This window comes from Pinus tabuliformis, chromosome 7, assembly GCF_031772625.1.
Source record: "Pinus tabuliformis cultivar Carrire ecotype Pingquan chromosome 7, CPIR1, whole genome shotgun sequence".
NCBI classification, from domain to species: Eukaryota; Viridiplantae; Streptophyta; class Pinopsida; order Pinales; family Pinaceae; genus Pinus; species Pinus tabuliformis.
Window position 1 is genome coordinate 1,780,658,968 of NC_142293.1, and position 14,473 is coordinate 1,780,673,440.

The 14,473-nt window shown below is 40.0% G+C and overlaps 1 pseudogene; it reads left to right on the forward strand.

Annotated features, from left to right (window-relative positions):
- The first annotated feature begins 2,414 nt into the window (after window positions 1–2,414).
- LOC149255482 (BTB/POZ domain-containing protein At1g30440 pseudogene) lies at window positions 2,415–3,326 on the forward strand (annotated as a pseudogene).
- Window positions 3,327–14,473: the final 11,147 nt, after the last annotated feature.

Below are 14,473 nucleotides of genomic sequence, written 5' to 3' on the forward strand. Positions count from 1 at the left end.
AATGTCAGTGTTAACACTTTTATGAGACATGATTATACTATTTCCTAGATATTGAAGACATGCATATGAAAAGAAATATAAACCATTTATGTTTATTCACTAACCTTAGAAAATGTAGCCTTTCTATTCTTTACCAATGGCAAGTAGTTGCATTTTTTATTCATTCCAATCAAGAGAATCTATACATTTTACTGGTTCGAAAACATAGTTGAAAATAAGGATGTATCAGGTGGGTAAGTGCAGTGGAAGGTTATAGACTATAATGTTCATTTCCAAGCAAAGCCTTAAAATTCAGTCTTAGCCTGAGCTTGAATTCCTCTGCCATCCCCAAGGCAGGCTAGCTGTTATTGTTTTCATAATTTAACACAATACAAGCAAAGGTGCAATGATAACATCATTTGATAGGAAGAATAGTCTAATGCAGGAGCATCTGGACTTAGCCAACAATGTGATGGTTTGTTCACATGTTGTGGCTAAATGAGTTGAATTCCATTGACCTAAGTAGTCAAAAGTCAATTTTAGTCGAGAGGGTTGGATCTCTCGAAAATGATCTGTATTTCATTATTGTAATAGTTAGGAAATTGTCTTATTTTAGATTAAGGGATAAGTTGTTAGCATAGTTGTGTAATGGAGCTTGAAAATAGAGATTTGATTGTTACAATGATTCAAATAGAGATCGAGTTGTTAGTACAGTTAGAATAGGATTCGACTCATAAAGAGAAGAAAATGTAATGAAGGGGAATTAGATGAGATGATTGAGATTTGAGTGAGAAGCGAGAGTTTAGTAATAGAGAGGGTTTTGAGATTGAAACAGAGGTCTATTAAACTGCTATAATTGAGCAAGAGGGCCAAGACTCTGTAACTATTATTATATTGAAGGAATTTGATTTAGTGTGCATCTGTGTGTTAATCCTGGTGAAAACTCTCGTTTACCTCTATGTATTTGCATTCTGAAACTAAATCGGGTATTTTCCCTGTTTTCACACTTTAATTGTAAATCTCAGTGTTTATGTGTTAATCACGGTCATTAGTATTAATGGCGGGGGTAGAAGAGCACAAAAAGGCTTGATCGTGGTTGAAGACCTGCAATCGATCTTAGCCGTCGGTCGCAAAGTCAAATTTTTGCATCATAGCCAACGATGGGGTTAGGCCTATTTTTTTTACCCATGTGTTAGTTGAAGAACCGCTAATTGTAGGATTTGATGGACTCCGTTATCCAACGGATATTGAGTTCTAAGATGATCGGACGATAATTTCAAATCCAGACCTGAACTCTTATAGACCAAGTGTTTATAAACCATATCAGCTCCGTAAGGGCGGTTAAGTGTCTCACAAGTTCCCTGGGCGATATCGTTGTGAACCATTGGATCCAGCACACTTTGATTAACAACGTAGAGTGAAGCATCTTTGAAAAAAGGAAAAGTCAACGTGGGAAGTCAACATGGGACCAATTGTTGTTCAATTGTTGTTCAATCGCTGTTCAATTGTTGTTCAGTTATTGTTCAATTGATGTTCAATTGTTGTTTAGTTGTTGTTCAGTTGTTGTTCAATTGTTGTTCAGTTTTTGTTCAGTTGTTATTCAATTGCTATTCAATTGATGTTCAATTGACCTCCTGTGTCATAGTCATATGAGTTGATCTTTAGATAACAACTCCATGGGTGGAACATGTAATTTATTATTGATATCAATGTGTGCAAACTTGGTTAAACACTGGAAAATCATGATTTTATTATATGAATACATGAATTGATGTTTTAAAATAATTTAACTAATTAAAGAAATCAACTTTTTTAGAAGTTGTCAACCCATTTGTTGATAAGTAGCCTATAAAGTTTCACCTGGTCCAGATTCACCAAACTCATGTAATTCATATGTTTTGCCAGGTTTTGCACAAGTGGACTACCTAGTGATATCGTGATCGAAGTGGGTGCAATATCTTTCCATTTACACAAGGTTCGATTTATTTTCTGGCTTCACCATAGCGCTTTTGGGAATTTAAAAATAAAATAAAAAGTGAATCATTAATTCGCACAAAGTTTGATCAGTTGCTCTAGAAGCTAGATTTTCGAACAATTTCCTACTAGTGATGCAAGGTTTGATTTAATTTCGCTTTCAAAACCAAACTTTTAGGCCATATTCATACATGATACATCTATGCAAGTTTTAATTAATTTCCTGGTTTGAAGTTCTATTATTTAGGTTGCGGGCTTTAGTTCATCAGTTTTGATATATTATTTGGTTTCACAAAAAAAAATTCGGTAATTCTTCTAGTTGCAGATTTATGATTGATGGCCCTAGATCCTTGATTAAAAGTATACTTCAATATGCACATTTTGTATAAATTTTATTGATACCCCTTTGCTATTTTTCATATTGCCACATCTAGCTTTTTTTAATCTGAGATTAATTAATTATGGATTGGAATCTATCTTGGCAATTCCAATTTCCTCTGATGTCAAGGAGTGGGAAGTTGGAAAAGATCATAGCAGAGTATAAGGAAGATGAAATCTGTTGCCTCTCTTTGTCAGACATTCCTGGAGGGCTTGAGACTTTTGAACTTGCTGCCAAATTTTGCTATGGTATGAAATTGGAGATCACACCCCATAATGTGGCTGCCTTGCAATGTATTGCTAATTATTTGGAAAATACAGAGGAGTACGGGGAAGGAAATTTATTAACAAAAGCTGAAGGATTTCTTGACCAAGTGGCGCTTCGGAGCTGGAAGGACTATGTACAAGCCTTGCAGAGTTGTGATGGATTTATTCAAAAAGCAAAAGCACTGCAAATAGCGAGGAAATGTGTGGATTCTCTTGCAATGAAGGCCTGTACTGATCCCAACCTTATTGGATGGCCTACGCAAGAGCAAGAGGGGCTGCATAGTCCAGGTGGTAGTATTCTCTGGAATGGTATTAGCACAGGGGCAAGACATAGGCATCCTCAATCAGATTGGTGGTATGAAGACATTGCAGTCCTCAGCCTGCCACTGTTCAAGCTTTTAATCTCTGCAATGGAGGAGAAAGTAATACGAGCAGAAAATATTGCAGGAGCCCTTGTATATTATGCTAAGAAGTCCATCCCAGGACTCACTAGGAGACAGGCAGGAAATGCAAACTCGGGTCTGCCCTTGGGATCTGCTCCTTCTGAGTTTGTGCTTTTCCTCTGCCTCACAATATACACAACGACCAAGCTTCCTAGTGTGGTGGATCTGCTTGTTCCCAACAAGGCCAATCTTTACAAACTGCAGAACGAGATCAGGGCATGGCCCATGTATCTACCAAATATGGCAGAACTGCAGGCAGAATTGAGGATGTCTTTGCCTAACTAGGTTGGAAATTGTATTCCAGGAAACTTCTCACAATCCAATCAAACCGAGCATTGCATACTTGTAAGTTATTACTTTCTTACTCTTACATTTTCAGTAGAAAATTGGAAATTGTATTTGGCACTGTGGCTTTTCAAGTTGATTCAATGTTATTTCAATCTTAGACTTCCAGGATTTTGTAAGAATGCATAGATCTCAGTGTGCATGTGTTTGTGTGTCCTTGCAGATTCACTACTTACAATAGCCCTGTTGACATGGCAAATGTGCACAATGCCAACAAGGGGAACTAACCCGATCGCAAGCCCCAATTAGACCTGCTTTCGTTTGGAATGGCTAGCTCCAGTGGGTTTTAAGGGACCCAGTAAACTATTTGAACATGTCGAAAGATTGCTTCCGAGAGGAAGACTTCAATTAGATCAACAAAGATAAAACAACTAACCTCTATGTATTAAATCCTATCTATACTACTTCTAACTACTCTAATCTAGTCCTAGCTATCCTAATCTATCCTGCAGAAGCATAATACAGAGGTTTAAACATCATATATATGTTTGGCAGGAGCATGATAAAGAAGATTAAACATCATGTATAGATTCAAGTCCAAATGAATCAATCACTGAATTCACAGCTGGACAAGACTATATTAAAGCTAAATTGCAATCCAATCACTCATATAGGAATCCACATTCTTTTATGAAATTAAAACTTGCAATTGATGTTTAACTTAGTTTCAAACCAGAGACCATTCACAAGTTAACCATGAAACTGAATCACATTCAATTTAACAAGACTAATAGTGAACTGTAGGTCATAACTATGGATAAATACAAATCACATTTACGTTCATGCCAGTAATAACACTCTGATCCAAAACAATAGAATGAATCTGAAAATATGGCTCCTCCTTGAACCAAACAACCCCCTTTATTCACAATGAATCAAAATTGTTCTTCTCCAAGCCAAAAAGCCCCTTCTCCTCTTTGGAGGTAACACTTATGCAAATGCCCCATGACACTAGGTCTACCCTGCCTCTTCATCTTCCCACTATTTCAGATATGCAAATGAAGTACATAGAGGTAGGATTGTCAACGTGACCGCTAGCACGTAGGAAGCATAGCGGCCAGGTCGATTCCTTTCCTAAGGAAGAGAAAAAATGTTGGTGAAAAGGGTGACTGTTTATTGCCTTCCCATAATGAAGACCAGGACAACTCTGCTTACAGAATGTACACACAACGCTTGGGATTCCGACCCAGAATGCTTGCGGCCAGACCCTTAAATGCTGCACATCTGCATACAATGGCCCTTCGAATCCCCTCCTACGTCCTTTGCTTCTCACCTGCAAGGATAGTTGTCATTGGCTTGATGATTGTGAACAATAGATCAAAATGCTTAATCAAACGTAAACGCTACCTTCATTCATTTTATAAAACCAAGGAACAAGTGTGAAAAGGATTTATGCCTGATACATAGTCAACATACAATTTCCCGCTCAAACCATAGGCTTGGCACAGTTTTCGAGGGCTTCCTTTCATCGCAATCAGGTATCGGCCCCTTCTCAAGTCACAGGACCCATGCCTTCCACCGCCCCAATGTGCAATTGCACTATCGGGACTCCATAGGCCCACTTTTTACACTGAAAACCCGATCCTTTGTTATATCGCAAATTTTGAAAAACATGGGAAAACACTGAAAATTCCACCTCGATCACTTAGGTTAGACCTCAGACTTTATGTAATCGGGTGTATAATCATCGTCAGGTCTGGCTCTTGCCTCTCTGCTAACCTCATGACCCCCGAGCTCCACCGATATGCGATATGCGATGGGGCTTTCGGACCTGATATATATATATATATATATATATATATATAGATATATATATATATATATATATATATATATATATATATATATATATATATATATATATATATATATATATATATATATATATATATATATATATATATATATCGTGGTTGATAAAACCATCGGGTCCGACAGGTGGAAGCGAGCTATATGTACATGAGCTCTGGGACAAGGCTGATAGTGATAAGCGATTAACACCAGACCCGATATATATATATGATATGCATAATAGGATCGGCGGGTCCAGCAGACAGAGGCGCGCTGTATATATGCTTTGGGACCAGGCCGATAGCGATGCGTGATATAGCTCCAGACCCGAAAATATATGCATTTGGGTTAATAAATCCTATCGGGTTTAGAAACTGTGAATATGTTGTGTTGATTGCGATAGGCCCCGAAAAGGATTTATGCATGCTTTGTGAAGGATTTCCACTATAAGGCATTGTGATGGGAATAATAATGTGATGAGGGTTTTGAGGGGTTAAACAAATCCCGATAAACATAGGAATGACGGGCTTAAGTGATGGATTTGTTAAAGGGTTTTACCCATTTTTGAATGGAAGATTGGGCCCTCCATAGAGTTAAAATTACTGGGATGAAAAGGATCATTCAGAGAGATGATAGATCAGACTTATAAGGGGCCCATTTAAAATTTGCTATCAGAGCATGTTTTAATAGGGTGGTAGTTGTGGCCACAACAAATGGCGAGTCGTTGGGCGAACCAGTTATCTCTGTTTCCAAATAACCTTCAGATCAATAAAACATCAGAATGTTAAAATAAACTTTAAATGCAAACTATATAGATGGAAAAGCATGGATTCCACTTAAACATTAACTGCTTCAGAAGGGGTAGAGACAAATAGCTTCTACTTGCTGATATGATTTTGACAGGCATTCTCCAATGGCAGTATTATGGGGTTTATTGACCTTCCTTTACCTGTTTCCCACTTTCAAAAATCCCTTTGGGGCCGTCACTGGTCTCTCCATACCTATTTAGGTCTGTACCTCAATGCTTCATTGCTCACCAAGCTTGATGTAGGCATCTTTTTCTTGCGCTTTATATGAGAATTTCAGTGCTATATTTTCATTGATTGAATGGGGCGCAGTCATGGAACATGCCATATTTTTAAACCGCTTAAGCAAGGTTGGGTTTGCTGTGTCAACTGGTACTCTGAGCCCAGCAACAGTCCTTACTCTAACCGGCTTCCCAAACAACCTATCCTTCCAGAGTGGCACAAGGACTTGACATTTCATTTCCTTTTAGATAAGACCTTCGAATTGTTAGCCTCCTGTTGCAACAGGGTTTCATTTTTCATGATTGACATTTTTACATGCCAAATATGTCATACTTGGCAAGCTGCAGTGTTCCATATTTCCAGAAGATACCATGAGAGTGTGCTAGTCCAAATGCCACTGCTGAGATTCCATTTTGATGAGTTGTCCCAGTTTTGGAGAGTTTTCATTTAAGGGAGGTCCAAACAGTCTAATCTTGGTCTCCCTAGGTTTCAATTTCCTGTTGTAGAATATAGAGAATGCATCTGTCCAAACAGTTTAACCTTGGCAGATTTGTAGATAGGTAGAGAATCAAAGGGACCCAACTGTTTAATCTGGGCCCTGGCAGAAATAAGTGCAGATTTAGATAGGAAACATTCAAAAGAAAAATTGTAATTCTGGGTCTGCAAGTCTAAGTGCACCCTAATCAGAAAAGAAGAAAAAATGTTAGGACAATAGGCTGGGTAGGTAGCTGTTTGGTGGCAGAATGATGACTGATGATAAATTTTGTGTCTCGCAATGTCTTATCTTTTCAGATCACAGTTATCAGGCAGTTTTATTTCAAAGGAGGTACTCAAGCTGGAATTCACTAACCTCCCCTTCTTCTCATTTCCCCCAAGTCACTTACTAACATCCCCCAAGAGGTCAAGATCTGCTTGAGCCTCTCAGTTTCATCATTTCCATGACATTCGCCTTGGTGAGGATCTGCTTCACCCAAGGATTGCTCACTCATCTTCTGTGAGCCTTCTTTTCCCAACAAAGCCTAAGGTCTCATACCTTAGCGCCCTCTGTTCATCTCCATATTAACTACTAACTTTATTATATAACTCCCTATCAGTTTTTCCCTTCCCCTATTAAAATCATGTATATAAAACTCCCTTATGTAAATACTCCCTCCCGGGCATTATAGCCATAATTCTACTGAGTCCGGGAAATTACAGTCCATCTGGGGCTGTCTTTAGCCCATCCGAGTCATTAAGGAGCTAGTTTGACATCTGGTCAGCTAGTAACCTCTCCCCTAGCCCAAAAACCCCTCAAAAACCTTAAAAAACCCATTTTTGCACCTGTTCCCTACGTTCTGTACATAAAATATTAACCCCGCTTGTCAAAAAACCCATATTCCACCCTTGTCCCTAAGTCCGAATGTAAATATATTAACCCGCGCCTTTTTAACACATAAAAACCCCATTCCCTAAGTCTAAACCCGCCGCCGCAAATAATTAAAAAGGGAATATTCCTGCGCATATGCCGCCCCTTATCCCTCCGTCATATCGCACTCCCCACCAATCGTTGGATCACCCGCCCCACAGATCAACGGTGGGCGGGCCGTCCCATCCCCGACCTGCCCGACGTTTAGCGTCCGGGAGATGGGCGGTATTACCGCCGTACCTCCCGCCACGCGTCAAGCGTTGGGCTGTGGCGGAGCCCTCTCCCCCGAAACCACCTTTGTCCATAAGCGGTGCACCACAAAACTGCTTACCGCCCGTGACGTCACATCCCACGTCACCCCCTGCACAGTTGCCGCTTACGTCACCCCCCCTGCCCAGTCACCATGTCGAGTCACCTGCCTGCGTGGCCTCCTGCCACGTCACTGCCACGTATCCTTGCCACCGTACCTGCCACATCACCATCCGTACATGATGACATCATGCTGACATCATTCTGCCACCTCGTCCTGCTGACGTCACCCGCCGTATAATGTCACATCATGCTGACGTCATCGGCACTTTTTGGGCGCAAAGGTGCAAAAATCGCACTTTGGAGCCCCGAAATCCGATTCTGAGGCAGTTTTTGATGAGCGATTAGAGCAAATCACTCATGGCAGGATTTTTTAGGCCGAAATGGAGAATCTTCAGGGAACCTTTCGTTACAAAGTCCCCAGGAAGCCCGAAAGGCCCAAAAATGATCCGTTTTCTTCACAGAGCATACCGAAAGGAGCAAAAAACAATTTCAGAGGATACAGAGGCCGAACAACGGCCATTAAATGATGATTTAGACCCCTAGCACGTCAGAACAGCATCGGTTTAGTGCCAAAGAGTATCAGAGGAATAAGAAAAGCCAAAGAGTATCAGCCGAAGATTTTTTAGGGGCTCAAAGCACCTGAACATTGATGAGCCCCCCAGAAAGTCAAATCAAGAGGCGTAAGCCCATCCTTGCCCTCAAATCACAATTAAGGCATTCAAAGCCACAGGACAGCAAAGAAGCAGAAACCCATACGCATTTATTTCAGAAGCACCTGCACCAAGCCACCAAGGACTACATAAGTTATTCAGTTTTTGATACGGCCGCCCCCAGCGCAGCCTGAGATATTTTCATGCATTTATTTCAGATAGGAGTAGGTCAATTAATTATTTTTTATGACCCGATTAGGTCAAGATGTAATAAAGAACTCTGTAGAAAGTTTTGCCCTATATATACCACCCTCTGTATAGTTTTAAGGGTTGGTCAATTGAGAATTTTCACTAGAGACCCGCACTGTATACCTGACTGTTTCTATAATCAAAGATTGTAGAAGGCTTGGAGAGCGAACTGTTTGTTGTAAATGAATGTTTTGGAGACTGAAGATGAAATTCTTGTGCTGCAGCTTGAAACAATAAGTGCATCTTACCTCTGTTTTATTGTTATCACTATCTAAATGGCAGAAAGAAAGAATAGCTTAGAATTAGTTTAAATACTCTCTATGCTCAATTTCTGTTGTTTCTTTATGTTTTCCTCTGAATGAATTGGTTATGAATATGAATTCCTTCTGGCTCATGTTTACCCTGATTCACCTGTGTTTGCCAATTATCTAGGGATTCTTAACTGCCCCTAGGTAGCGCTCTGTTACTTCCCACTACTAAGTTGATTGAGAGATTCTTAACTGCCTCTCATCGCTTAGCATTTCTTTCCATCACTTAGACCTGAAGCATTGTTTCCTGCGCAGCTATCTTGCTCCATTTTCCCTCTGTTGTGACCAAGTGAAAGCACCAGCAGTCACACTCCTCGACTCCATGCCCAATGGTTTGAAACTTCCAGACTATGCCTTGCCTCTCTGTCTGAAAACATCAATTTTCCCACCAAAAACAAAACAAAAACCCTTTGAACTCGAGACCTAGCCTAAAATCCTTTTCAACAAAGCTAAATCCTTAAAGAGAGAGCCCTCTCTGATTGTAGGTTGGCTAGAACCTGCAGTCCAAAGTTGGTTTGTGGTTACCTCGGCCGTATACTTTTCCAGAGCTTAAGGACAACCTGAGTGATAACACGAGTTTCAGGCACAAGGACTAGAGCACAATTAGATTTGCCACAGGGTATGGGACAGTGAACTTAGACAATGAAAGGAGGTTTACTTGTGAGTAATAAGTATTGGACCATTTAGTGTGTTGGATGGGACCAATAGAGAATGACTATAAACCTTACAAACAGGTATAGGCTAGGTCTGAGTGGGATTTATTTAAATGCAGCGTTCCTCCATGCTAGTCCAGCTGTAGTTACACATTTTTTGTTTTATAAAGATGCCCCTAAATGCTCCAGATATCCAATTTATCAACAGATCTCACACAGTTCCCAACAAATGCGAATGAGGGATTTTAGTTTGCATTCCACTGTTGATTCTCAAGTGCTCATGGGTTGATAGAAATTTTGTTTGATTTGTGGAGAAATGATGGATTCAAGCACACCAGAATCATCAGCAAGTTAATGAGGAAGGGAAAGGTCGAGAGTAGTGAATGAGGGCAAATCTGAAAGGTAGAATGAGACTGGAGGACTACAATCAGCTGGCTAAAAAGGAATGCAATTCAAAACAGCAAGAAAATAGACTTGGCAGAAAACAAAAGAGAGGACAGAAATACAGCTAAACTAACAGCGAAATGAAATGAACTCTAACCTACTTAGGGGGCAACCACCAGTGCGGTGGCTACTGGAAGTATCTCTTCAAATGTTGGCCATTAACAAGGAGCTTCTCAGTCTCTCCCTGTAATGTTTTCAACCTGTAAGTACCTTGACCAATTTTTTCAACAACTTGGAATGGGCCCAGCCATAGGTGTCGTAATTTTGTGTGCTTACCTGTTAGCTCACTCATGAGAGATGAAAAGTAAATAAATTTCTCAATGAAAGATATCATCTCGTCTCCACTTCCACTTACAAGTTTGTCATGCTCCCTTTTGTTAATGGCTGTGTTTCTGAGTGTTCTTTCGTAATGCAGGAACTCAAGGATTTGATTATCACCTTCGAACACCTGCCAATTTGAGATGTTATCAGTTACGGATGATCTGAAAATCAATTCAACATAAAATTTATTCTTGTTTAATCTAAGATTAAGCAAAAGTTTCACAGCCATAGCAGCCATTAGATCGACATCGTGGTTATACTTTCGAGGTATGTATGTGACATTAAAATAATCGAAATTGCCAATTAAACTCCATACCTCATGTTGGTACCTCACTAGGTGTGGCGGACTGCAGTGTATCTTTTTCTTTACTTAGTTCACCTTTATCTATGGGTCATCAAAAGCTCTGAGATTTTTTACATTTCTTTCAATGGCTCTTCTTAGGCCTTTCAGCAGGCCTTCATGTTTTGTCATGTTACTGGTGCACGTGCATTCCAACTGGTTGGCCATCAGATGCTGGTTCCCTTGTGGGTTGATGAGAATGTTTCTAGCGCCTGCACCTTCAAAGCAGTTAGATACACCAAAATAGAGTGTCAAAAATATAGAAACTATTATTACGTTAATTGGATTACTATCTACGAAACTAATCCTATCATCTATTATAATACAGGATAGCTCATTAGTTGGATTGTGGGGTTGTTTAATTCTTTGTTCCAACTGCGTGTTTGTCAAAGCCTCCTTGACTATTTCTACATGGCATTCTCCGAAACAGGTTTCTATGGCATAAACATCACAACCATAATTCCCAAGGATAGATTTATAGAACATTACAGGTTCATTGGGGCTGTTTGGTTCTGTTACCACATATTTCATGTATCTTCCTCTGTTGACTCTCAACATATCACCTTTTCCCCTCTGAGGTAGCAAGAGATGGGACCAATCAGTTGAGAAATATCCAGTTAGATTTGATGACCAGTCCCTACTAAGCAGCATTCCATAAGCCTCGGGCATATCCACTACCACTATATCAATGACTTGAGTGTATTGAGGTTTGGCAGCCATCCAAATCAACACATCTTTTAGTTCCCCAATAACTCTCACATTTGTTCTATCCAACCGCATAATTTGAGTTTCAGTTTTATCGAGTATTGCTTGAAGTCTCTTAGCAACATCGTAAGGCATAATAGTGGATGAGGTGCCCGAGTCTACCAAGCAATTGTGCACATTCATGTTAAAGATTTCAAATGTGATAAGGAAAGGTGGAGTCAAAGATTTTGATTTCCTTCCTATCATGGCTGCATTGATGTTATAGCTCCAAATCTCACTCTTGGGGTTTGTGATGCTGCACTCATGGCCTAGGGCAACCCATCCTTCCAGACCTGGTCCAAAATATAAAAAACAGTGTTTTATCCCTTATACGCGACATTGCCCTGAGTTAAACGCGTGTATACGCAGGTCCATGTATACCCAACCCGAGTATATGTATTAAAACACTTAAAAAAAAATTAAATCTCCTTAATTTTGGGCAGAGATCGCGGGTTTTACCTGCTGATCACCTGTTAGTGCCCGTGGCCCAACTGTTCCCAATGAATTCCCAACTAAAAAACTACTTTGGGAGAAGTATAAAAAGGCTTCAATGGGAAGGCCTAAGGGAGGAGAGAAGAGAGAGAAAGGTTATTATGCTGAGATTTTCCTGACCAAGTCTGAAGATCCTTGTGCCTCCTGCACTTCCCCCATTCTTACAGGAAACCCTTGTTTCCTTGTGTGTTGATGTCCATCTACTACTTGTGATATCATGAAGTAAGTCATGGAAGGAGTTTGTTAAAGGCTTGAGACTGGACAAATCCGGAGGAAGGCTTCGCTTGGAGCATGCGAAAGGACGACTCAGGTGAAATTATTCCTTTCTGTACTTTATTTGTCTATAATAAAAGAAACACATGTCTTTGTTCTCGATATAAATCTTCTTCATGTTTATGATATTCATGTTAGAATTCATATGTGAATGGTTGTTTAATTGCATAACTAACTACCTTCCTTTATAATATGAAGATGGTTTCTTTATAATGTTTAGTCCATATACTGTTGTACCTTCTTGAATTGGTTGTTTTGCAGATCAAAGGAGTAAAAGGAACTTGAAGAAGGGTTTGGACCCTGGAAGGACCTTCTCAAACGTAGGACCTCAGGTGCGCCCCTTATCGTATAGTTTGCTTAAATTAGCATTATGGCTGTATGGAATGTGTGTTTCTCTGTATAGACAACTTTCAGTCTGCTAGGGTATCAGCCCAAGACCCTAGGGGAACATTTCCCTTAACAGAATTGGCGACTCCGCTGGGGACAACACTGTTGTTGTTCCTAGTTTGGGTGTTTTCAAGCCAATAAGGGCTCAGCTGCCTGTCTGCTTGCTATTGCTATGTAGTCTATTCTTGAATTGTAAGTTTTGTCAGTTTCTTCAGACTGTTTTTTATTTTTTCTTGAAATCTTTTATATACGTTGTTTTTCTTGTTTACAGAAGCGTATATATGCATGTTTCCTTAAGTTAACCCGCGTATACGCAAGTTTCCTTAGGCACAGTCATGTATACACGCAATCTGTATCTTGGGGCTTTTGATTCATTTTAAACAGAGTGGCTTCCATAATTGATGGTATTTGGGTTGTGCTAGAGGTACTGACAGGTATGGCCACTCGCTTCTTAGTTTGGCTGCTTGGGTTAGTGAGGGTTTTGCAGTTCTGCTCGTTCATAACTTTCAACAGCAAATCTCTTTGTTGCATTACTTTTAACAAGTCGAAATAGGTGATATTGGCCCTAGACTTCTTGAGATCATCTACAATATTGTAGTCAATGTTATAAACGGGATAGGGCAGGGTAAACATACTGATTTTTCCATTCTTAGGTGGGAGTTTACCATCTTGAGTCGCCTTAGTTGCAGTGGGAGATGTATTATCCTTTTCTGGATGGTTTGCAACTGGGGCATTCTTTGATTGACCGCCAGGTCTACTATTCTCGATAGGAACTCTAGGAGCGGATGCTTTCACAGGGCGAACATCTTGCTTTGTTTGGTCTACGAGCTTTGTCGCATTTGGGAGCAGTCCTTTACTTCGCATGTGGATTTCATTAGCATTGATTTCTGCAATGTTATGTCCTTCGTCGTCATTCTCATCAATATGGAAATCCCACAACACATTAATCTAGGTTTCCTCATCTGAGGGTTCTTCTACTTGGTATTCCATCTCGTCTCCTTGTTCTGGTTCGAGCTCTAGTACAGGTTCTTCTTTGTTAAGGAGTGATCCAATAAGAACCAACTCTTCTATGTTTAAAGCCCCTTCATTAGGTGGAGCAGGAAATGCAAGCTGGCCATGACCACCTTCTATTTTCTTACAATAGAAAGGCTTGAAGGGATTTCTGTTGTTATAGTCTCCTCCATTACCACTAGTACTCTCTCCATGATTCCTTTTCATATCAATGACTATTTTTGTTAGTTTCTTAATGATTCGATGCAACCCTTCCACATCTGTGGTGTCCTTTTCTTTAGTTTCAGCCCCTTTGTTATCATTTCCATTATTCTTCTTGGATGTCTGAGAGGCTTTCTTTTCTCCAGTTGTAGGGTGGCATGCTGTAAGACTGAGCATTTCATTCTCGACCTTTATTGCTTCATCGATAGCACCTTGTAAGGTTTGCACATTACTCCTTTTAACCCACATCACTATAGGGACAGGGAGAGTAGAGATATAGAATTCCATTAGCACCTCTTCAGTAGGTCTAGTGGTGGTTGGGATTCTGTTGAACAAGGTGTTGAACTGGATGTTAAAATCCTTAACTTTCTCCTTGCTTTCCATTTTCAGATGGGATAATTCTAAAACTAAGGCTGCAGGTGTTTTGTCATCACCAAACTTGTCCAAAAAGGCCTACTGAAAAGCATCCCAAGAGGTG